The sequence below is a fragment of the Podarcis pityusensis genome (assembly GCF_964106645.2).
Source record: "Podarcis pityusensis genome assembly, chromosome: 13".
Taxonomy (NCBI): domain Eukaryota; kingdom Metazoa; phylum Chordata; class Lepidosauria; order Squamata; family Lacertidae; genus Podarcis; species Podarcis pityusensis.
Window position 1 is genome coordinate 22,899,753 of NC_138038.1, and position 26,100 is coordinate 22,925,852.

At 45.1% G+C, this 26,100-nt stretch overlaps 1 protein-coding gene across 5 annotated transcripts in view; it reads right to left on the reverse strand.

Moving 5' to 3' along the window:
• The window catches only part of SRCIN1 (SRC kinase signaling inhibitor 1), a 335,991-nt gene that overhangs the window by 213,334 nt on the left and 96,557 nt on the right, over nucleotides 1–26,100 (reverse strand). For 3 of the 5 annotated variants that reach the window (XM_080979259.1, XM_080979258.1, XM_080979262.1), the window contains one exon: nucleotides 8,503–8,565. The exons of the other annotated variants lie outside the window; for them this stretch is intronic. The gene's annotated coding sequence lies outside the window, so the exon portion shown is untranslated. The remainder of the gene's footprint in view (nucleotides 1–8,502; nucleotides 8,566–26,100) is intronic. 5 annotated transcript variants of the gene reach the window in all.

Below are 26,100 nucleotides of genomic sequence, written 5' to 3' on the forward strand. Positions count from 1 at the left end.
AGGCCTTGTCTACAAAAAACTGCAGGTCATGCATTAAAATTGTTCCTGGGCTTAAAGGCGGATTTAGGAGAGCTCCCTGTACTGGGCGGCATGCCAAAGGGGTGCTGCAGGGGGCGCCACAACAATGACTTGGAACAAAAGGCGAGAAGCGGGGAGGCATCAAATTTTGGCATCACACAGGGTGCCACTGAAATTTGAAAGCCCAAAGTTTGCCACTGTTGGGCTACACCATTTCACACTAGCAGGTGGAGGGGGGTCAAATGTTTGACTGTACCCCTATGGGGGTTGGGAATCCGTAAACAGCAATCTAGTATGTCAGGGGGAAGGTTCAGCCTTGTCTAGGAGAATTCACACATGTGACCCCCTTGACCTGGATCTTAGGAGGAGGTCCACCCATATAATCTGCTGTTTGATTAACCTATAACCGAAAAACCATGACTTGCCCTTCGTGTCCCATTGCTGCCCCACTCTCCAAGCACTGCTCCTGAGTGCGATGTTTGTGCTAAGTGGTGAGGGCAGACTTGAACCTACAACAGCCACAGCCTGCTAGCTGGGAACTCATTGATGGAGCCAGCCGTCGGGAGTCCAGAGGCTGGCCAGGACAGAAGAGCCATTCCTGCAAGGACGCCAAGCAAAGCGGTGCCAGTGCATAGGCAAAACCCCTGGCGCATTGGAGCCAGGACAGTGAGGTGTCTCTCCTGCCACTCAAAGCCCAGATCTGAGCATTGGGAGAGTCTAATACGTGGGTTGGGGGCTAGTCATTTCTCCATAGCCTTGAATGTGCAGAGGCCTGATTCTGGGAGCCACAGGGTTCAAGCTTTTCGTGGTGAATGAGCCCAGCTTGTAAGGAGAGGGATACGGGGCTTGGTGGGTTGGCAACCCAGAATGCCTCTCGTTTCCCCTTCTGAAATCCAGAGAGGCTGGGCAGGGCTCCTTGGCTCCAGAAATGGAGGTGGAGAACACAAACCTGCGGGAGAGTGGAGTAGTAGTGCAGGCTTTAGCCCCCATGGAAAAATCTGTAGATCTGGCACTGATTTACAGTCAAATATTGAAAAATATAGAGTATCTTCACAACACTGGTGGACTGAACCCTCATGATAAAACAAAACAAGCCTGAAAAACAAATAGAGGGAGATCTTGCAGTAGGAAGCTTGTGCCTACATCTGTGCCTCTGCCAGTCTCCAATATCTGCCAATGCAGCTTTCCTCCTTGGAATTTTACAGCGCTGTTAATAAGGGGCAATCAGCTGTTGGCAGCTTTCATTCATTTCCAGCCAATTACTCAACTCTTTCCTCAAAAAGGGTACACCGAGCAAAACGTGAGCAACATCCTCAAGAGCAGAGCGAGGGGGTGTGCGGATAAGGAAAGTTCCCAAGTCAGGTAGGATGGGAGGTTCACAGCTGTCTATGCCTCTGGCCATCATTACAACTTGTAGCAATTAATTCTGTGGGTTAATCATGCATCACTTGAAGGAGTACTTCCCTTGGTCCACACTGAACTTGTCTCAAACCAGCCTCACCGGATGACCAGAAGTTCTAGGGCGATCAGTGAAAAGGGTGTCCTTTCTGCACTGCAGCCTCTGTAAAACCAACAGGTCATTCCCAACGCTCAGTCAAAAGTATTGCTGGTAGGGGCACAGCAAGGCAACAGGAACCAGAGGCAGGTTTTGTTCCTGGCCATTGGTGGAGCTGTTGCATGCGTTTTTCAGCACATGCTGGTGACAACCGCTGCACCCGCTTCTCAGACAGCACTCCAAGTCACTCTCAACTGGCTGGGGAGAGATGTGCAGTTTCTAAGCACCAATATACATATTGCAGGCTTGAAGGATGGGGAACCTGTGACATTCCCACAACAGACATGCTTCCACAGGGCCTGGACAACGTGTGAATACGGAATAATGCTTTTATCATACAAACAGGGTAGGGTCATAGGATTTGGAAAGGCAAGGGAGGGTTTTTCTCTTTTTGCCCTTTCCAGGATTATGCAACCTTTCCACAATTCGATAAGCATTTTCACACAGGCAGATTTGCCACTAAATGACTGCAAACCTTAAGTGACTTATATGTATGAAAACAGCCAACACAGTTCCTTGCAACAATTTTCAGTGCGGGCATTTGATACGTTCCACTTCAAGGCCTTGTGTGATTTGTCACCGAGTCATACCCATGGGTGTGTGAAGCAGCTCTTTGCTGACTAAATCAATAAATCATTTTGGAAACTAACAAAACTCTGAAATGGCGAATGGTGCTGAAACACTGGCTTTTACGAGTCAGATACAGCCATAATTCGGCTCCAAATTATCTAAGGTTCTGCTTGATCCAAAATGGGCCTAAATTATAGAGTGGCGTTGTTGTTGTTAAATAATGATAATGATGAGGATGTTGAGGATAATTTAATCCTGCCCCTCAACATCAGGTCCAGGGCGGGTTACATCAATTTAAAATTCAATGTTGAAAAATGATTTAAACAAATCAAAGTCACAGGAAGGGGGAGGTGTTCCCCCCACCCTGAAAACATGTATCTCAAGTGTCAAAGGCCAGGGTAAAGAGGTGAGTCTTTATCATATGACAGAAACTATACAGTCGTACCTTGGATCCTGAACACTTTGGAACTTGGACGTTTGAACCCGAACGCCACAAACCCGGGAGTGTGTGTTCCAGTTTGTGAATAGTATTTGGAACCCGAACGTCCGACAGGGCTTCCACAGCTTCTGGTTGGCTGCAGGAGCTTCCTACAGCCAATCAGAAGCCGTTCCTTGGTTTCCGAACATTTTGGAAGTCAAACAGACATCCAGAATGAATTCCATTCGACTTCCAAGGTACAGCTGTATAATGAAGGCACCAGATGGACCTCTGTGGGAACGGAATTCCACAACCTAAGAGGTGCCTGAGAGAATGCCCCCTCCCGGGCCACTGCTACCACTACTGAGCTTTTGCAGGTGACAGAACCACCAACAAAACCCTCTTTGCTGATCTTAACATCTGTGAGGGTCTGTAGGGAAGGAGGGGTTATTTTGACCCATAGCTGCAAAAACAAAACTTCTTGTGGCACCTTAAAAACTAATTGTTTTATTATGGCATAAGTTTTTGTGGACTACGGTAGATGTCATCTGACGCATGAGGTGTTATCCTTGGTTGGAAGAGGTGTGCATCTCACACAGATAGACACACACACACACACATGAGGAGGTTCAAGTAGTCATGAAATATATTAAGGGCAACTTGTGACAAATCAATGCAAGCTTATATGTATGCAAAATACAGTGGTACCTCAAGTTAAGAACTTAATTCGTTCTGGAGGTCCGTTCTTAACCTGAAACTGTTCTTAACCTGAGGTACCGCATTAGCTAATGGAGCCTCCTGCTGCCGCCGCGCAATTTCTGTTCTCATCCTGAAGCAAAGTTCTTAACCCAAGGTACTATTTCTGGGTTGGCGGAGTCTGTAACCTGAAGCGTCTGTAACCCGAGGTACCACTGTAGTATGCAACTGCCTCTGTTGTGGTGTTCCCTGAAGCCCTCCCCAGTACCACAACCTCGCACATAGCTGTTGTTGTGTGTTAATCTTTTTTTATTGCTTTTGTTGACTGGTTTTATTGTTATGGGTGAGAATGGTTGCAATTAGCTGTGAGCCACTTTATAAACTTCAACAATAATCTTATCCCGACTGGGGTAGGTAGAGCTGAGAGAAGGACTTAATAAAATGCTGAAACAGGACCTGAGGCCCTGGACCCTGGTGCAACAAAGCTGAGGGGCCACTTGGGACAAAATCCAGATCTTTGGCCAATATAAAGTCCATGGGCTGGTGGGCAGATTTGAGTGTGGTCCTTTGCCAAATTCCCATTTCTACCATGGGCTCACTGATCACAATCTAGCAAATGCAATCCCTTATCAGAAGTGTGGAACTCGTGACCAGCCAGATGTTGTTGGGTGCCAACTTCCATCAGCTGCAAGGATATGGGGAGTCGCAATCCAGCAATGTCCAACTGGTCACAGGTTCCCCTCCCCTGCACTATGCAGAAAGAGGCTTCTGCAAATAGCTGCTGCAAAGCAGGGCTGCGTCCAGAAGTGGGATTCAGTTTCCGTTTCCCATCTGCAGAATGAGAATAAGACTCACCTACCTTATGGGGTTGTTGGCATTACACAAAAGTGCAAAAACATTCCAAAGCACTTTGTCAATTGAGAGTGTTCTATTGTAACCCAGGTCCCCATCCCCCCCATTTATACTTCACTGGATTATATCTTCCAGATACCCAAATCAAACCAACAAGAAATGTAAAGTTTCATCATACATTAACTATCCCTCTTTAACATAAATAATTCACCCTTCCCTCCTCCCAAGCAGTACCAAAATAAAATGTATTATAATAGCATGTTACACGTGAAGGTCGAGACCGCACAACCAGACCTTTTTGAATTCCTCAACCTTGTTTCCCCTTTTATATTAGCAAACTTCATGCTGTCAAGTCCAAAATGAATTGGTCTATAGTTAAACAATACTTATCATTTATATAGCAATTTAAAAGCGTTCCAAATCCTTCCTATCAATTACCTTGTTATAATTCTTGCATTAACCCTGTAAGATCAGACAAGTGACATGATCCCCCATATTTGGAGATAGGGCTGAGAGAGAGGGTGGCTTGCTTTAAGGTTACCTAGTAAGTTCATGGCAGAGGCAAGATTCACAGCTTCCCGATTCACAGCTCAGTCTCTTAACATCTATGTTAATCCACAGCATACATTTAAGCACTCTTATACCACTTTAATAATCATGGCTTCACCCAAAGGATTCAGGGAACTGTTGGTTGTTAATGGTGCTGGGAACTGTAGCTCTGGGGCGGTCTCCTGACAACTCTCAGCACCCGTATCAAACTATAGCTCCCAGGGTTTTTTGGAGGACACAGTGACATAAGAATGTTTTAAATGTATATTGGGAGAATGTGACCACCATCTCATTTTTACAGCATTGGAGGATCAACCCTTTTGCCACACAGGCTGCTCTCCCTAACAAAATAATAGCCCTGCTTCCCCCGCATAACCCCATGGCTCAAATTCCAGATGGCTTATAACCAATGACTCCTCATGAGAAGAGATGACTCCCTGGAAAAGACCCTGATGTTGGGAAAGATGGAGGGCACAAGGAGAAGGGGATGACAGAGAACGAGATGGTTGGATAGTGTTCTTGAAGCTACCAGCATGAGGTTGACCAAACTGCAGGAGGCAGTGGAAGACAGAAGTGCCTGGCGTGCATGGGGTCACGAAGAGTCGGACACGACTAAACGACTAAACAACAACAACCTCTGGCCACCACAGTGAGGAAAAATGAGAGGAGGAAGGAGGACCTTGGTTAACTAGGAAAGAACTAACCCCTGTGGTGCATCCTATGCAGGGCTGGATTTAGGTCTGATGAGGCCCTAAGCTACTGAAGGTAATGGCGCCCTTTATATGTCCAGCTGTCCTTTGTCAACAACAAATTGTCGCTGTTTTTGTGTTGAATATATGCTATATGGTAATTTATGGACCTCATAGGTATCTAAAGCCATTTGCACATAACAAAATATGTGATATTTTAGGGAGCAGGCTAGCAGACGGGGCCCATTATTTACATCATAGGAGCCTACCCAACACAAAACACTGACAATGTAGGTTTTATTTTATTTGTTTTTTATATTATATTTTGGAAATGTACATCCAGGGTTTTTTTCCCTTTACATTTTTTGCGGCCCCCCAAGAGAATGGAGCCCTAAGCTGTAGCTTGTTTAGCTTATACGTAAATCTGGCACTGATCCTATGCATGCTTTCTCAGATGTAAGTGCCACTTATTTCAGTGTAAAGCCGGTTCGGATTACAGTCTAAAGCTGCACGAATATACAGTGAATACAGTATGGACTAAAATGGCTGCCCGCAGCTCGCAACAACTACTTGCTCCCAGATACTTCAGGGGCATCTAGCAACAAAGAGGGTTTTTGTCTGGGAAAGGGCAGCTGCATATCTCATGGGGTTGCTTTTCCTTTGCCATTAAAGCAGCAGCTTTAAGCAGTCTCTTGTGCTTAATATAAGATAGCTTTGGAGAACCTGTGGCCCTTCAGATATTGCTGGACTACAACTCCCATTAGCCATCTGGACCACCTGATTCCTTTTTTTGTGCCACCTCAACCATTGAGGTCTCCTGACGTGGGCACTTTTGGTGTCCCACATGCCCCTGAGGTTCAGTCTGAGCCTTAATATGGCAGGTCCTGCCCTGTGGAACTCCTTGCCAGTAGAAATTTGGCAGGATCTATATCCCTGCTCATCTGTAGACATCTTCTAAAAACAGTATTCAGAGACACCTTTCAAACGTGATATCCTTTGCCAATCAACTCTTACTAACCTGTTCAGTGTTTTCATTGACATACTTTGCTTCAGGTCCCAATGAAAGTATGGTTTATAAATAAACAAATAAATCCATTTAGAACAATGCTACCTAAGGCTGATGGGAGTTGAAGTCCAAACCATATATGACAGGCCATAGATTCTCTACCTCGGTATAAGATGCCATTAGCCCCTTAATTCCAAGGCACAGCATTGCACTGAACGTCATAGGTATGTGTGAGGCGGCAGGATTAGTAAACAAATTTTTGCAGCTAGTAACTTTCCGGGGCCTATTAGCAAGGCTGACATAAATGATAAATAAATAATGGCAGTACAAGTTTCTACTCTCTCTTGATATGTTTCCTTTTTTACACTCTTTTCTCTCCGCACACACATACCCCGCTGCTCTCTGCTAATTTAAATAGGCTTAAGCATTTCTTGGCAGCTGTCTCACTTCAAAATGCAGCTCACCCAGAACATTCAAAGCCAGCGCTTGCCATGGAAATAAAATCTATTATTGTGACAGACGCAGCAGGGTTTGCTGCTGCGAAGGCTAGAGTGCATTTTGCATTCCTATTATTATATTTTTATTAGTGTTGGGCTTGTTTGGTTTTTAAAGCCATCACTTACAATAAAGCCACAGTCATTGGGCTAAAAATGGAACCCCTTCAGCATAAAGGCCGTTAAGAGTCCGCAATAAGGATATAAGCTTCAGCCAGGCCACTGCACAAGCCTGTTCACTTGCACTCTCCAAAATGAAGAATGCCCAGATATAGCTCCATTGGTTAGAGCGTGGTGCTGTTAACACCAAGGTCATCGGTTCAATCCCTGGGATGGCTGGATATTCCTGCATTACAGGAGGTTGGACTAGATGATCCACAGGGTCCCTTCCAACTCTACAATTCTGGGATTACGGGATCCACCACTGGAGTTTAGCATAGCAATAAGAAAACGGTGAGCAGTGACGAGAGCAAGGAAAAAAGGAGTTGTGGAGTGGGCCCAAAGTGCAGGGCCAGCGAAAGGGCTATACTATAGCAATGAGATGATGGTGCCTTGCCCAAGCCCCAAGCCGCCCCACAAAGCTAGAGAAAAGACTGCCAGCAAAACACTAGTTGTCTAGTCACTGTAAGGACTGCTGTAAGCAGGGACAAACCAAACCAAGGAGGTCAACAGAGCATAGACAGGGGTGGGGAAACAAATTTGCTTCGTTTGCAGTTTAATGCAAACTTCCTGAATTGGCACTTCCAAAACCAATACACAAATCAAAACACAACTCTCCATCTCACTTCTCTGAATTTTGCAATGAAAGTTGTCCAGCCAATCTTTCCATCACTTATCTTTCATTTGCTTATTGTTTTTAACTATTTTTATTTTGTATTTTTCTTTTTTCTTTTTTTATTTTGTAATATCTTTTTTTATTTTGTAATATTTTGAAACTCTTAATAAATATCTTTTTTTTTAAAAAAAGAACATGTACAAAAAATGTGTGCGCCTGTGAAAGTAACATGCAAAAACTGCATTCTGCTTGGGGGAAACGGCTTGCAAAAAATGCTCACACTAGGCAAAATTGTAAGACGAAATACTTGTATTATGAAAATGCATACAGCTTTTTCATCCATAAGTTTTCCCCACATTACTTTTTTTTTTTACAATCACAAAGGGGCAAACTGAATTTAAGACTGGCGGAAGGGCACACAAGACTGGCAGAAACTGAAATTGACAGGTTTGTCTATGCCTGAGCAGCGTAGACAGCAGGAGCAGAGACCAACATCAGCTTGCTCATCATCAGGTGACAACAGTCCTGATCCCTCACTGGGCAGGAACAGCATGGAAGTGAGGCTTTAGTGACCCTTTCTAAATCAGCAGGCACTGACAAACGATTCACTGTTCGCCTTAGCAAAAATCCACAAAACAAGCAACAGAGGTTTGCTCCCAAGCCTGGAAGGCATCATGATGACTAAGATTCCAATCACACTTTAAAAAGCATATATATGCGCGCAAAATAAGGAAAGGGGTCCAAGTGCTACATGAGGTGGTTGCAATGGAAGAATGGTGACTGGGTGGGTTGGTGGTGTGGTTTCGGAGGAACAGTTAAAACGGTGACGGATGGAAGGGAGAGGATCCCACCAGTTAATACAACCACCCCGGATACTAACCTGGTGACTTTAAACAAAGGGAACAGAGTCCAGGTTTCTTCCCTCCTGCAATTCGCCCGACGCCTGGTTAAGGACAGGAAAGGAGGAAATTCAGGAACAAACAAATTCAGAAAGGGATTGGGGGCAGTGGGTGGGGGAGGATGAACGGTGGGTGCAGGAGGCAAATATATTGGGGAAAACAGTGGTGTGGGGTTTGTTCGTTTTTTAAACAAAACAACATCAGGAAAGATTTTTTTGTTTAAAAACTTAAAACACAAAACACAATGAAAGATGGGAAACGAGAGAGGAGGCCGTCATTATTTTTGTTTTATTTATTGCATCGCCCCAAGTTGCAGTCTTGGGACTTCACTCACCAGGCTAGAGATCGATTGCCTGCCACCTGCAACAACCACAGGAAACAAAAACAAAACCCATGCAGACTTGGTTCGTACACTTACCAGGTTCACACACTTACCAGGCCGGAGCAGGAGCCATGCACCCCACCCTCTCTTCCAAACACGTGAGTGGCAGGTAGAGGCTCCTCGTGGAAACCAAGACGTTTCCCCTCCCCCAGCCACACAATGCTTCAGCCTCAGAAAGGCGGTGCCTGGAAAATTGGGAATTCATGGAGAGTGCCAACATCAGATGTCACGTGGAGAGGGGGAAGATGGGAAGAAGCATATGGCGTTGGCTCAGGAAGCATCTGAGTCAGCTTGCACATTGCACTAGGGCACCTCCCCACTCTAAAGCACCATCCACTCACACAATGTGTGAACTGGCAGCTTCCTGGACCCCCCACTGCTCCAACATTCATTTCAGAAATTGTCAAAGATGCAGCTGAAGTTGGCAAGTTAGGTGGATCATCACACCAATGGATGGAAGCCTGATTCTTGATACCCCCACCTTTAAGCGGTGCATGTGGAATTATAGCTGCTGTACCCCTTGCCTCTTTCTTTCAGCAGCCCATTCTCCTGCCTTCACCCCCAGGCTGCTGCAGTGGTATGGGTGTTGAATTAGCACCAAGAAGACGCGAGTTCAAATCCCCACTCAGCCATGACATGCACCGAGTGACCTTGGGTGTATCACTGCCTCTCGGTCTAACCCACCTCACAAGGTTGTTGTTAAGATTAAATGCAGAAAGGAAGAACAATGCACACCACCTTGAGCTCCCTGGAGAAAAGATGGGAACTACATAAATAGATAGATAGCAGAGAAGCTGGCAAAACTGGAATCCTTTTGGCCACAGCAGGGGAAGGTGTAAATGGGCAAAAGAGCCTTGGATAAAAGGTTGATTAAAGTAAATTTGCAACTCATTGTCCTGCAGTTAAGCATCCTGAGACTCTTTCATTTAAACACCCACAAACAAGTGTCTAGTCCTCATGACTCCACAATACATTTGAGAACAAGTGGACAATGCAGTTCCGCAAGGAAATATAGAAGACATAGAACGTGAGCTTAGATGCAGAATTTAGCTTTCCAAGCATCCTAGCCTAGCTTTATTTTATTTTTATAAAATGATTTTCTAGCCTTCGTGATTATAAAACTTTTGAAAATACATGGGCAGCAGCTGGAGAAATCTTAGATGTCAGAATGGTATCTGCAGAAGATCTCATGCTCTCTGCCTTTTCCCATGACCAGCAACAGCAGTGGAATAAATAGGGAGAAAGAGGGGGCGGGGACTGCAGAAGGACAAATGGTACAGTAGGAAAATGTGTGCTATATGGCAGGAAGGCAAGGTATAAAGAGTCTCATTAAATTAATAAAATCAGTCATTAAAATAAACAAAGAGAACAGGTTGCAGAATCCTGCTTTTCTTGTCACAAAATATGGGGCACGGGGATATATTGGAACACATAATGCTTTGAACAGAATTAACCGTATGCAATAACTGTGAGAACAGAAAACACACCTGCTACCTTCTCCAACTCCCCAGGTCATTTCCCATACAAACGGGAAACCCCCAACACCCATGACCCTTGAGAACAGCATGCACACACTTAATTCCACTGATCCCCGAGGCCATTTCCACCAACAGTATTGTGTGCAGATGAGCCACAGGAAACTTAACCTAGCGCAGACGAAACACCACAAGCACAGAGTTGCCCTCATCCACAAAAAGGCACATACTCACCTGCACACACAACCTTACCCAAAGTGGTAAAGAGGCCCAGTGGCGTTTTCATGCATAGTCAGGCTGCATTAGAGCCTGCAGACCACCAGAGAGCAGTTGGCATCTTCACTATCTGCAAACCTCTGATTAATTCTACAGCTCCTGCACTTCCTTCCCTCCGGAAGGAAAAGCCTGCAATCTGATCCAACTTCCAAGCACTGGAAGACTCCACAAACCATCAGAAGGGCTGCCTCAGTGGGCCATATATTTGCAACGAGGAACCAGCCCCTAAGTCCATTTTGACCAGCTGAGATGCTAGGGATGCTGTCCGAATATGACATAGGTCTTTGGCTGAACCAGGCTAGAACATGCTATGGAAGGTAAATGGTTCCCTTGAGCCTGATCTTCCTACCACCTAGGAAGGTCATCATTTCATGGGATTATATGATGTTAAAAGAGAGTGAAAGGCAACAGCGTCCCACCAAGCCTCCCACAAGTGAGCCCAGCAATCTGGAACGTTAACCGGGGTTGAGCGTATGCCACAATTCCTTGGGAGAGCAGGAAAAGGGAAGAATGTAGTATTGGTTGCAGAATTACGCTTTCTGAAATAGCTCAGTTTCCCTTAAAGAATAAAGGGCTAGTTTCTAGTACTGCTGGTTGCAAAGTCATGTCTACTGTAATCTTAGGCTAGAGATGTGACTGCAGTACATAAAATTTTCAGTGTTGGGGGTGAGGGTCAGCGTTTAGCAAAACCAGAATCAATTCTGTAAAAGAGTAAACATTCAAGAATCAATTGTGCGAAACAAGACAAAATATGTAAATATGTACTATGTTTCTCTCTCTCCCTCTATGCAAAATTGCTGGATAACAAGCTACAGAATTCACATGAAGGGAGCATTGTGGGCAGGTTGTCACAGGGCAAGTTTGTCCAAACAACTATCTGACTTTTAGAAGACATCTGAAGGCAGCCCTGTTTAGGAAAGTTTTTAATGTTTGATGTTTTATTGTGTTTTTAATATCCTGTTGGAAGCCACCCAGACCAGCTGGGGAGGCCCAGCCAGATGGGCGGGGTAAAAGTAATAAATTATTATTATTATTATTATTATTATTATTAGCCTCGAGGAATGCTCCACAGGAAGAAAACACTCACACCCTCAACGGGGTCATCAACCTTTATGATCAGGAAGACCATTCTTTTCCAACTTCAGTTACTGAAGATGCTACTGAACAATACCTTTATGAGTCATAAACTCATCCTGGAGCTTATTATCTTAGGTGGTGCAACAGACCCCGCAAAATAAATTTTTAAAAAATGGGGGGGGGGTCTGTAATTATTATTTTTTAAATCCAAACAGCAAAATTTTACATGATAGGTTATAAATGATGATTTTATGATGTTAAAGTAGTAAAATAAGATTAGTTTTAATTAGAAAGTTGACAACTGAGTACCTTTCCTCCAAAAGGTCTGTGTCTGGCCCTCTCACTGACAAACTCCATGCAAAACCACACTGCAAAGTTTCAAAATTCACAGAAATTTTACATTTCTAGTTACATGCATCTCCTAAGTGGCATTTCAATCCAGGATGTATCCAATCTCATCTGTTATGTATTAAAGATTCTTGAGCTGCAGCTGTGCAAATGTCAGAACCGCTGACATATCCGGAAACCTACTGCAATAAAAGAGGCAGCTTTATGCTGATCCCCTTGACCTTGAAAGCCTCACCTTCCACACTTGAGCCATAATAAAAATACAGTCAAGAGAGCCAGTGCTGATGTGTCAAATCCAGACTAAGTTAGTTGCGCTTTGATTCTGCTCAAATCAATGCAACAAGTAAGGCATCACTAACCACATTTCCCACCTGCCCCCCCCCCCAAGACCCACAGTAAGTGTTGGGAACCTTTGACCCTCCAAATGTTGCAGAACTCAGTTCCCATCCTCCCTGGCTACTGTCCATGCTTGCTGGGGCTGATGGGAGTGACCCACACTTGATCTACAGTGTGGGACCTTATGGAGAAGCTGCCCTCCTCCAGGCAATGGTGCAGTCAGGGAAATATGGTCTCATGCGGGAGAGAAGCATCTAATTAGATATATCCTTAACTTACTTTAAATGTGGTAAGCCAGCTTTGCTGTGTTTGGGTTTCCTCCTGCTCATTCTGCTGAACTCTGAACCTTCTGCACCAAAGTTCTGCCCTGGTGGCACCACTACCTCCAGGGATGTCTCATGGCATTTCACACGAGCGGTAACCTATGATCTTTCACATGTACAGCCAGGAAGGCTCCCGTTTCTCTGTCCCAGCTCCTGCCAACCTAGCAGTTTGAAAGCACGCCAGTGCCAAGTAGATAAATAGGTACTGCTGCGGCGGGAAGGTAAACGGTGTTTCCGTGCACTCTGGTTTCCGTCACAGTGTCCCCTTGCGCCAGAAGCAGTTTAGTCATGCCGCCCACATGACCAGGAAAGCTGTCTGTGGACAAATGCCGGCTCCCTAGGTCTGAAAGTGGGATGAGCACCACAACCCCCATAGTCGCCTTTGACTGGATTTAACTGTCCAGGGGTCCTTTACCTTTACCTTTAGGCCCATGAAAACCATGGGATGTTGGCAAAGTGTGACAAGCAAAGAGAGAGAAGGGAGAAGCCTTATCCAAACTCCTTGGCGTGTTTTTTTGTGGGTGTATCCTGCAACACGCCACTGACACAATAACAGTGCGTTAGTGGAGGATTTCTACTGATGCATCCACAGATCACCATTCTGCTTTATTAGTTGTTCTGCGATGCTTCCCCAATGTTACTGCATTATGCTTGTCTGGAAGGGGCCCTCTCGCACTGCAGCGTAACAAAAGCGGGGCAACACACAGACACACACACGGGAACATTTGCAGCATAAAAAGGTACAGGATTTCAGCAGGAAGCTATGGGACATGCACCAATTCGAAACGAAGCATGATGTCCGCCGCCAAACTTTTGCAGGCACAAAGAGTACTGAAAGCGGGATCATGTGTAACCAGCCTGATATCATCATGAGCAAAGGACTTCTAGAGGAGCCCAGAGAGAGATAGAGAAGCCTATTCCTTCTGCAGCCTCCCTTTCGTTTGCCGCCACCTTCTCAATGGATTCCCAAAGCTTTAAAAGAGCCTTTTGGTTTGGGAGGCAGCTGACGGCAACTGGTGCCAAATGCCTGGAGAAAGCAACCCTAAGATGCCTCTTTGATCCTTTGTCCTGCCAGGGAATGAGACTGTTTTCTCTTCTCCTTCCTCTCTCATTGTGCTTTTTAATTCAAGGTCTCCAAGGCCTGGGGTGAGAGAGACAGAGTGGGAAGAGGAGGAGGAGGGAGAGATGACATAAACGTTTAAGCTTTCACAAGAGTCTCATTCCGCAAGGGTTGGCAAGAGAGGGAGCAATGCCCAATTCCAGGAAAGCAACAGGCGCCTCTACTGTCCTCCATCCATCAAGGGCTGTCATTGTTTTGACCCTTTTTGTCCAGTTTCTTGTCCCCTGGCTTCCACTCAAGTGCCATTCTCTGGCTTCTGACGCACGAGCTTGCAAGTTTTGCAAAGGTGGCGAGTGAGGGTGGAGGCCTTCTTGACTGGGCTTCTGTACAGCACCAGCACCACTGTGATCTACATAATGAAATAACCCAAACAACAAAAGAACCAGGGAAGGAAGTCTTGCGGGGTTGGCAGCGGGAATTGTGGAATTAAAGCCTGGAGTTCTTCAGCTTCATCTCACAGCCAAAAGCCTCAACCAAACACCCAATCTGAAAGGCCTGACCAACGTTGAGCTTCTCTGTTGGCTTCAGAATCTCTTAGATCTAAATTCTTGATTGGCTGCTCACCCTCTGTAAAGTCTTCCATGCCAGATCAGACCTAGCCCTGACGATTCAGTTGCTCTCCACACCCATCAAACCAGGGTTTCCTTATTTCAGTATGATGTTTTGAGGCATTGTGATAGGGGTATGGCTTCCTAATCCTTATGTGAACCTCAGATGTAGCAGGCTGGGCAAATGCAATTAGGACTCCAGAATGCAGCCTGAGTAAATTTAAACCACACAGCAAACCAATTTATTTTTTTTAAAAAAGACACTTATTTTCCACTCTAACACACTTACACAAGTCTCCCATTAGCCAAGCCTGCTCAGCTTCAGCAGCATCACAGCATCATATTTTCCCAGACTATTCACTGGGTCATAGGAAACTTAAGAGAAAAAAATCAGGGCCAACAATCTACCTGATATGGAACTATGGTTGGTTGAGGGTTTTTTTTGGGGGGGCGGGGTTCCACTATTGATGGCATCTGGGACTAGCAGAATGCACTGCCACACAAGATTCACTTATTTTAAGTGAGTTATTTCAGGGAATAAATGGTAGTAGCACCCTCAGGCCAACACAGGTCACTTCAGGTTGTGGCTGTGTTGAGGATCATGGAAGAACGTGTTTAGAAGATAAAAGCAAAACCCACAAGAAACTATATGCTACCTCCAGAAACAGAGGCCACAACATGCCTGGGAATACCACTCACTGGAGAACTACAGTGGGAGAGGGCTTTCGCCTTCATGGCCTGCTTGAGGGCATCCTGTTGGCATCTGCTTGACTATTATGGGAAACAGGATACTAAACTAGATAGGTTGTTGGTCTGAACCAGCAGGGCTCTTCGTATGTACATTTTGGACCTGCTGAACACCACACCCCCAAGAGAAGCAATTTTTAAGAATCACCATCCAACTCACTAGGTTTCTCCAACTAATGCTGAATCTTCCCTTGCTATGACATTCTGAGAGAGAGAGAGAGAGAGAGAGAGAGAGAGAGAGAGAAGAAAATAGATTGAAAAACAATAAGAGTGACTGTTGAATCTGGAGAAGGATGAGAGAAAATTGTTCCAAGCAAGGTGAACCGCAAAGAAATAAACTGCAGCAGCGGTGTAACGAAAAGAGCACCCGTGAGAAAACAAAAATTAGCCAGGATAATCTTTCACAAAACATGCCTTTGTTCATTTGTTTTAATGATTGTCATTTACGTTGAATTATTTACATGGCATTTATCTATGCAACCGCTTTCTGGTCCCTGTTAAACATAAGAGTATTGTGCACTCAGCAGCAGCATCATAAAAACTCAAGCGTTTGGGAACAGAGGCAAATAGGTCTGGGATGCTACTCGACTTGGACCCAAGACACTGGGTCAGTAGCACCTGCTACTCAAAGCAAGAGCACCCTGAAGACAAACAGATAAGGCAAGTGAGAGGGGAAGACAAGAGTGCTACACAGCTTCCCTGCTCCTATTTGAAAGTCACCACTTGAATGGGAGAAGCACGACAAAGGCTAAGGCTGTGTACACACTTTTCTTTTAATGCACATTCAAAGCACATTTATTCCTTCATCAATGAATTCAGGGCACTAGGGTAAACTACGGTGCCCCAAATTCTTTGAGAAGAAAAACATGCTTCAAAGATATAGCATGTACATAGCCATGGAGTTAAGGAATACAATGCCTCCTGGGAGAAACTGAATGCCGTTATCAGCCATGATGAAGTCCAAGGTGTATCACTCAACCATTTCCTCCCGATGGTACAAATCCTACCTGTATGCCTGGCAAGCTGCATTACTAGAAGTGTCAAATCAGGACTGCATTGGAACTAGGCCCCTTTGGATGAGGGCAATGGAGACACACTGCCCTGTATGTCTTTGGGACAATACTCTATTTGCTGGTGCAGGCAGCAAGTGAGCATGTTTAGTAGGAAACAGGAAGTATTGAAGTCTCTGCCTTTTCAAGGATCTGACTAGCTAGGCCAGCTAGTATGCATCCTATTGGTTGTTGGGACTACAGTGGTACCTTGGGTTACAAACTTAATTCGTTCTGGAGGTCTGTTCTTAACCCGAAACTGTTCTTAACCTGAGGCGCACTACTGCCGGCACACCACCGGCGACTGATTTCCGTTCTCATCCTGGGGCAAAGTTCGTAACCCGAGGTACTACCTCTGGGTTTGCAGAGTTTGTAATCCAAAGCGTTTGTAACCCGAAGCGTTTGTAACCCGAGATACCACTGTATATAAAGGCAGCTGCAGGAAAGAGGAAATTATCAATGCAAAGTGATGGCTGTTTTGTCATGTATAATAGGATTAGAAACCAAGCAAATAAACACCATGTAATCTAGATTTCTAAATCTGAAAATCCAGGACCATTTGAGCCACAAAATATGCCAAGGCTGAGCCATAAAACATGTAACAACCAAACTACATGGTACATTAAATATGTAGCATGAAGCTGCATCTCTCTTTGTTGATCTAATCCTGCAGCGCACAGGGAGGGGAAGTTTAACCCCCCATTTCCCAAACCGTAATCCCTACAATACCACCTAGCTCACCTGGCCTGCGGTTAGACACAAGGGGGGAAAGCCAATGGGAGCTTCCTACTTCCTGGCTAATTGCAGCATAGGGTGAGGGGAGGACTGGCTATCTTCATTGGGGTTGTAGTCTGGGAGGGAAGGGTTAAATTTCCTCTTCCTGCGCGCCATGGTTCTGATGAAAATCACATACACACAATTTAGGATTAATGTTGTTTGGCGTTTTCTTTTCTTTCCTTTTTTAAAAAAAATACAGATATAATTGCATGCCACACATTTAATAAAAAGTCTCATTTATCCCAAGCAACTGCAATAATCACCATGCATCTAAGCACAGAGAGGCAGTCCACGTTGGCTTCAAACCTGTTAAATCTCATTTTTTAAAAAAAGTACAGTATGCAGATTAAAACCACTTGGAACATGAGCCCATTGCTCAGCTCAACAACAATGAAACACCAGAGAAGTGCCTCTGAACATAGAGTGTGTGTCACTCGCTATTGGATAACCACAAGCCCAAGCATACATCCTGGAACTGAGGGGCAGTGTTTTCAGGTCTGAAATTGCCAATGGTGTAAGCAGTGTGGGGTGAGAGGGATTCTTTTGCAGGTGTCTTGCAGCCCACTTATCCTCCTTTAACTCATATCGCACCACCTACTTCTTTAAAAGTAACTGATATGATGTTATGCCAGCGATTGCAAAACTCACTTTTCCCGTAGACCACTTGAAAATTGGAGAACTGCTTCATCATGTTTTCTGCCTGTTGAAGCAAGTGCGATGCTAGATGCTGTGCGACTGTGTTTTTATTGCTTCTTTTGTTTCTTATATTTTATTTTACCGTGTTGTGATTTGAATGCCATATAATTCAAACTGTAACACAAGATAAGAAATAAAAGAAACTACAAAAACTCAATTAAAAATCAATGTGGATATTTAATGCAGACATTCCGTGGACCACCTGCATGAAGCTTGTGGACCACCTGTGGTCCACAGGCCACAGTCTGGGAACACGTTTTATATACAGAAAATAACAGTATGTGTGAGCACATATAGCGTGCCTTCTACTCAGCACTGAGTAGCTGCAGTCTGTGATTTCTTCCCAACATCCCTCAAGTGATGAACTAGGGCTTCCTTCTACATCAGGTGGCCTGATTCACATATTGACCACAGCCTGAGAACTTCCTGGTGGCACTCTGAGGGTACAATCCCAAAATGTTTTGAAATGTGTATTATTAATTATATTTGCATCCTGCCTTTCTTCCAAAGAATTCAGGGCAGCATAATGATGTCCCCTCTTTCACTTCATTCGTACACCTCTGTCAAGGTTGAGTGGGGATTTGAACCCAGGTCTCCCCAGTCTTAGACCGACACTCTAACCACTAAACCACAATGGCTCTAAGTTCCCCATCCAGCACCATTGCTACTATCCGGCAGTCCATGCTTGATTATACCTGTGCACTTGCTTCACTTGGGGTTGAATCTTGCAAGGAGTCTTGAGTTCAGACACCACCTCCTGCCTTACAAATCTAAAGCATTTTAAGATATTGAAGAAGCATCCTAAAAGAGCTGTGGAATGTGGAGATTTTTCAAGGGCACAGAGAACAGTGATACTGAACAGGCAGAGGATCATGCATATAGGAAGGGAGAGCTGAAAGAAATAGGTGGTGCATCATATTCTCTTCTAAAACTAAGGTCCGATGGTTCAGTAGGGAAAATTGGTAGGAGACCTGCAAGGCAGTATCAAGAAACAATCGGGAGGTTGTCAGATTTTTTCCTCCTTTGCAAAGAGGGAAGAAGGGAGAGATTCTCAATAGCGTTGTCCTTGAGTGTCCTTTACCAGCTTTTTACACGCAGTGCAGTGGATGAGAAAGGATTGAAAAATCCCCAAATGCTCTTTTTGTTGATTTCACTTCTTCATCCCTCCCCACACCCTCTCTCATTCCTGTGTGCTAACTAAAGCAAGAAAGGGAGGAGGAAACATTCAGAAAAGGGATGCAAAAGTAGGAAGGCGGGGGTGGCTAATTTCATTCACTTTATCAAAGACTTTTAAAGCAAGCTAGTTAAAAATAGAAGGTAAGGAAGGAACTGGGGTGTTGTTAGAGAGTAAAGTATGAAGCCCAAACTCAGGGTCTTTTGCCCAGGATCTCCAGCCCCAAATCACCCCTTTAAACATTTTTTTTTCTTTCCTTTGCTTACAGGGTGTCTGAGTGTGCTGCAAAATGCCGTGTGGCTGAGACCTCATCTACCTGTCATATGAATTCGCTTGAAGAGAAAGCATGCATAACACCCTATATAATGTATGAACAGGATTGTAGCTTAAGTTGCATTTTGTATTAATGATGATCATGTTGTGTGAGCTGCCTTGGGCACCTCGTGTTGAGGCAAAAACGCAAGACAGAGAAATGTTTTAAATAAATAAATCAGCCACTCGTATACCCCCCATGGATAAATTGCATCCAATTTGCTCAAAATGCACAATGATTGGGGCTTTTGCATTTCAGAAACTTTGAGATCTCAGACAGTGTTTCTTGATTGGGAAGGTTTTTGCTTTGCCTTTCTCTCCTTTCCTTTTTATACAGAAAATGCCTCTCTACTCGGCCAAAGATTTCAATTTCTTAAGCAATGAGAGCAAAACCCTTCTCAGCACTTTGCTCATGTTTGTCCTGGTTTTGCAGGAGTGGCACCAGAAGGAAGTATGTATTAGCCCAGTGTGATGGTGCAGGGGGAGAGCCTGTCTTGCAGACCTTCATGGGGGAGGCACACACATCCACTGAAAAACAAAATCTGGAGAAAGAAATGGCAATACGTAGCTGAAGAAGAAGAGTTGGTAACCTTGCTCCTATTCATCATTATATTATCTGATATTTATTGTGGTGGAAAGACTTAACCTGAGAATAATGTGCAAAAACAAAAAGGAATGCCAAAAATTGATTAGAAATTGATGAGGGGAGGGATTATGTCCCATGGCATCTATGATGCCCTCTATATTACCTGTGTATAACAACTGCACTGCAATGGCACCCACAGCAAGAGCAATGGCAACGGAGAAGCAAGAGAACTGCATTGAACCAGGGAAATCAAACTGCAGGAGGATATATGTTCACAAACAGGGTAGGCCCAATATGATTCAGTCCTTGAGGCAAAAACCTGAAATGGCACTAGGCATTTTAACTGGCATGGGCTGCAGTCGACAGAAAGCTGCCCTGTGGAAGTCCCATTGCATGGGGTTTGCGCAGCTCCCATGAAGCTGAATGGAGCTTGTAATGGAGAATGTCACACAGATCTGAATCCTTCTCCATCTCCAGTGCCGTCCCTACCATTAGGCACAGCAAACAAGCTGCCCAAGGCAGCCAATTTTAGAGGTGTCATGAAACGACAGAAAGTTTCTAGTTACTACATTTATTTTCATTTTATTTTTACCAGCAAGATGGATATTCAAATAATTTGCCCAGCTTTGTTGGGTAGTAGACATCATGACTTAGGGGCAGGTGTGGCTGCCATTTGCTATTCTGCCTTAGCAATAATAATAATAATAATAATAATAATAATAATAATAATAATTTATTTTAAACCCGCCCATCTGGCCGAGTTTCCCCAGTCACTCTGGAAGGCTCCCAATCGAATATTAAAAACAATACAACATTAAATATTAAAACTTCCCTAAACAGGGCTGCCATCAGATGTCTTTAAAAGTAGGATAGTTGCTTATTTCCTTGACATCTGATGGGAGGGCGTTCCACAGGGCGGGCGCCACTACCAAGAAGGCCCTCTGTCTAGTTCCCTGTAACCTCACTTCTTGCAATGAGGGAACCGCCAGAAGGCCCTCGGCGCTGGATCTCAGTGTCCGGGCTGAACGATGGGGGTGGAGACAGGACAGGTATACAGGACCGAGGCCATTTAGAGCTTTAAAGGTCAGCACCAACACTTTGAATTGTGCTCGGAAACGTACTGGGAGCAATATTAGGCTGTTGTCCCTTTGCCTTTCGTCTGACTGCTGCTCTTCTCTTTGCCCCTTATCTGCAGCCTGAACTGGTACCACCCAGGAGGGGGGGAAATCTTTATCATCTCAATCTGCTGAGCATCAGGGCTAAGTGGCCCCTAGTGGGCTCAGGGGAAGGGGAAAAGGCACATCTTGTCCACAAATTCCGCAACCGTTCCTACCCCTCTGCCATACTTCCTAGTACAGACCTCAGGAAAGGCCCTCAACGACGCCTTTGAGCCGGCAGACACCAGTCCACTTGGCCTGCGCAATGTCTTTTTAATGAGCCATATAATGAATGCTCTTCAAATTATGTTGGAATCATTAATTTTTCCAAAATGAGACAGATTCCCCCTCAAATCCTGAGGCGATGCCAAGGCGACTTGTTGTGCTCCTAAGCGCTCTCTCTCTCTCTCTCTCTCTCTCTCTCTCTCTCTCCCTCCCTCCCTCCCTCTCTCTCCTGCTCTCTGTTTTTATGACTGTGTTGGGGCTCTTTGGTATAGCCCAGTGCTGCCGTTGGCCTTTTCACACTCACACAAATGAGCCGGCATGAACTCATCCCTCTCTCTCTCTCTCTCTCTCTCTCTCTCTCTCTCTCTCTCTCTCGTCTCTTCTTCTTCTTCTTCTTCTTTCCCCTTCTTTCCTCCCACATTTCAAGGGGGGGGGCAGTCAGGAAAGCAAAGCCCGGAATCATGAAAGGAAAGGATTCTTAACCGAACGGGTCAGCAGCAATGACAGGCCTCAAATGGATGAGTGCGGGTGGAGGATGGAGGTGAATACAGATATCCAAAGGCGCCAGAAGCCAGGAGGAGTAAACAGCGGGAGAGATGCAAGTGCCAAAGACAGAGTCAAGGAAGAAAACATCCCCAGAGCTCTCCCCAGCTTGATTACGATGGCTTCTGGGGCATGCCAAGCACTGGGTAGCCCATGCTAGTAAGGACCACCATCTTATTCCATTATTTAGTAAGCCCAGCTCTCTTTAATTAAAAAAAAAATCACAGCAGCAAGCGACTCAACATGGACTCATTAGCGCAGCACAAAGTCAAAACAATACAGGTGAACAAAGTAAAACAGCAGCATGTTGTCAGGCCAAGGCCACAACGGCAAGCCTTTACGTGGGAAGAAGTCCCATTAAACTCAGCGGGACTTCGCTCTCAAGTAAACATGGCTGCTGCACACCACTAGAAGCTTGCCTAAGCAAACAAGCTGTTCCTCCTGTCTCTGAAATGTGGCTTGTGCTGGACTTTCTCTGGGGAAGAAATCCCCATCAAACTCAGGTCACTTCCAGACATCCTATTCATTGAACGTTCCTTCTAAATTATTTTCAGGGAGTGGGACAATTAGCTAATTTTATTTGTTGTTGTTTAGTCGTTTAGTCGTGTCCGACTCTTCGTGACCCCATGAACCAGAGCACGCCAGGCACTTCTGTCTTCCACTGCCTCCTGTACTTAATGGGTCTCTCCCCCCACCACCACCATCTTTAGATGGCAAGCCAGTCCTTGTGCATTTGGGGGCCCTCCTATTCACTCGGTTGAACTGGGTCTGAGACTTCTGCCCCAAAGTCCTGCCTGATGGTGCCATTGCCTTCCAAACTCTCCTCACCTTCCCATGCTCACACTGCTACCTGTTTCTATTTCCCCGAGTTCTGACCTTGGTCTGCCCCATCTACCTGCTATTCTTGATTCAGTCCATGGGTGTCCACAGGGCACGGCTACTGTCCCACCTCTGAGGAGTCACAATCCCCACATCCCCACCTTTTAATTTTTTTTAGTAAATTTCTAGCATTTGTGGCGTATGAGATATAAGGCAAAATGTATGGGCACTATCCTTCTCATTTTTTGTGAGACGTTAGCCGGCTCCCCTCCTCTTTTCAGCGTTTTACTCCCCACCCAACCTGGGGGGAAATCCTGCAGATGACCATGGACAACCTGTGGGACAATCTACAGCCATCCTTTTCATACCCCTCAATATCTCCTGGAAGATAGCTGGTACGCATGCAGAGTTGAGATCGGCAGGCCATGAGTGATCAAAGCAAGCAATGGGGAGAAGCCAGCACTGGGAGCTGCTTGCCTCCCATACGACAGGTGGCAGGCAGTGGAGAGCAGCAGAGGCAGTTGGCCAGCTCATGTCAGCGCATGTCTTGCAGCCGTGTCTGGTTCAAGCAACGCCAAAAGCTGTCGCACAAGCCCACACCCTAGCCACAAGGCTCACCCTGCCCCCTTGCTTCGTACCTAGCAAGTAATGTGTGCAGGCCCATCGCTGCACCACAGCAGCCTTCACGACGGGATGTCACAGGAGATGGGAGAGGACTATTCTCATGGTTGGACATTTGTTTTTAGAAGATGAACAACAACAGCCCATTCACCAGGTACAGGATTTGCAAGGCACAGGTATCAGAAAACATTCATTTGGAAGGTATACAAATTTTGAGGTTTGAGGGGGTTCCAAGAGCAGCAAAGTCCATCACCTGTTGACCTTGGGGAAGGACATCTTTACCTGGCCCAGCAGACACCACTAGATGGTAGCAGAGTGCTTCTTTGCACAGCAGATCGATGGAATTCACGACCACAAGATGTAGTGACAGCCACCAGCGTAGACTTTTTATTTTTTAAAAAAAGGGGGGGATTAAATGAATTCACAAAGGATAAAGTCATCCATGGCTGCCAGTCGGTATATCTATATATTGCCTCCAGTATCAGATGCAGTACGTCTCCTAATACCAGATGTTGGGGAATGAAGCAATGCCTTGGCCCATATTGTCATTATTTATGTGGTACTATGGCTGCAAAAGGACATTAGCATTGTTCTAGAGCTGGAAACCATCTTGAAAAGCTTGTCAAACCAGAAGAAGCTCTAAAAAGGAGAGGGGCAGAGAATCATCTAAAAGAACCGGAAGTTGAGGCCCACGTCATCAGGCTGCAATGTTTACGAACAATACTAGATAGTGCTTATAGAAAAAGGAATATGCTTTTAAAAATGTCTAGGACTGATAAAATGAGCATCCTCAGTGTGAGGAGCTTTGGAGCAGAGGACAAAGGCAAGCAAGTGATCACTTTCTTGAATCCTTTATCTTGGTGGGACCAAATGGTGCTGGAAAAATGACTATCATAGAATGTCTCAAGTATATTTGCGCCAGAGAGAACTCATTTGTTCATGACCCAAATGTCACCAATAAAACAGATGTCAGAGCTCAAATTCGACTTCATTTTCGTGATGTTAATGGAGAACTTGTCCAAAGATCCATGGCATGCACACAAAAGGAAAGAAAATGGAATTTAAAGCTCTTCCTACCCAGGCATGAGACACAGGCTCTGCCATGAACCAAATAGGTTTGGTTGTTCTTACTTCAACAGCAAGTAAGAGTGTGGGGGGAGTGTTGCTGAGCTCTTGTCCTGCTTGCATGCTTCCCCTAGCCATCTTATTGGCTACTGTCAGAACAGGAAGCTGGATTACATCAACCTTTTAGCTTGATCCAGCAGGGCTCTTCTTATGTCCTTACCCCAGGGAGACAGACAACCTCGGATAGCTCAGTTGGTTGGAGTTTGGTGCTGATAACACCAAGGTTGCAGCTTCAATCCCTGTGTGGGACAGCTGCATATTCCTGCATTGCAGGGGGTTGGACTAGATGACCCTCATGGTCCCTTCCAACTCTATGATTCTGAGTAAATTTCTAAGGTAGCAGGAGGAAACCCACACTTTCCAAAAAGGGTTCCATGGCTTTCTAGCAGAGCATCTGCACTGCATGCGCAAGGTTCAATTCCTGGCATGGAAATGACTCCTGCTGGAAGTGCCTCTGTGAGTCAATGTAGAGGTAGACAGACTTGGTATAAGGTGGCCTCCTGTATTTTAAATGTTCCAAGAAATATGGTGGCTACATTTGAAGAGGAGCAGATTAGGGGCACAAGCACACACCCACATCAAACAAGGCCTAGTGGGGCACAATTGGGAGTCCTGATTGGCCTGAGTAGAGGATGGCATCAGCTGTGTTGTCAGAGGCATGGCACAGGAGCAGTTCCTACCATGGAATGAACTGTATCCCAGTCCAGCCCACACCCAGCTGCTCATCCGTGTTCTGAGTCTACCACACACAGAACCTTTGGGCCAGATGCTTGACCACAACAACGGGCCAGGCCAGTGGAGAGCTTCTACAACTCCGCATACTGCACACCTTTTCGCCCCAGTTGGAAAGGGAACGGGAGAGTGGCACAGTAGGATAAGGCAATGCTGTAGCATGGAATGCAGCCAACCCACCTTGAAGGAGCTCAAGCTGCTCTGCTTGTTCCTGGCTGGTTTCCCAATGTGCCCCAAGCCCTGTACAGAAACATTAATGGACTCATGCTGGGGAGAGTCGGTGTGTGTGTGTGCGTGTGTGCAAGATCATTACTTTCAGATGCCAACAAGAAACTTGATTTTTCTTTTTTTATAAAACACGTCTTAGAAATAATTATGAATTTTAAGCAGTATCCAAATATCTGAAATACATAAATTAAGTTGCCAGGGAATAGTACTAGTAGAATTAGTTAGTAGCAATAGCCAACAAGCGGAGCTTGAAACAGAAACAGGACCCTTTTGTTGAATGCCCTATGTATGATGTGAAACATACTTTGGCATTCTGCTCCTGTAATTACTGGTTTTAGTGTTTAAATAAAGTTTATTTAAAAGAATTGCCAGCCAGTCAGCCAAGTCTGTTTATCGAGAGTGCCCCAAGGCATTTATCAGTCTGTGGCCTCTAAGCATGTTCAGTTGTCATTGGGGTGGGGAGGAACTGCCTCCTTAAGGTTTTTTTCCCTAAAGCATTTTTATCACAAATAGAGCCAACTTGTACATTCAGCAGAATCAGGTGGTACAGCTTTTCCTGGATTGTGTATCACTTCAGGCATGTTATTTAGTTTTGCATGTTTGAATGTTCTCCCACGGTGGTTTTGTGTGTGGATAACTCTGCACACAGAAAACTAGCACATCAAGAAGAGGGTGGAGCCTAACTTTCTTCCTGATGTGGAAGTTTTCTGAGTGAAGGGAATCTGAATCCTCCCTCAGGAAAATCAGAACTCTCTGCCTGCAGCTTGATAACGTATTAACTGATTCATAGTCTGTTTAAACAACCCAACTCTCCTTGTCTCCAGAGAAAACTCTGCTTCGTTCGTTCTCAGGCAACACCATCCTAGAGATGAATGCCATTTTTAAACAAATGCTTTTGAGGTT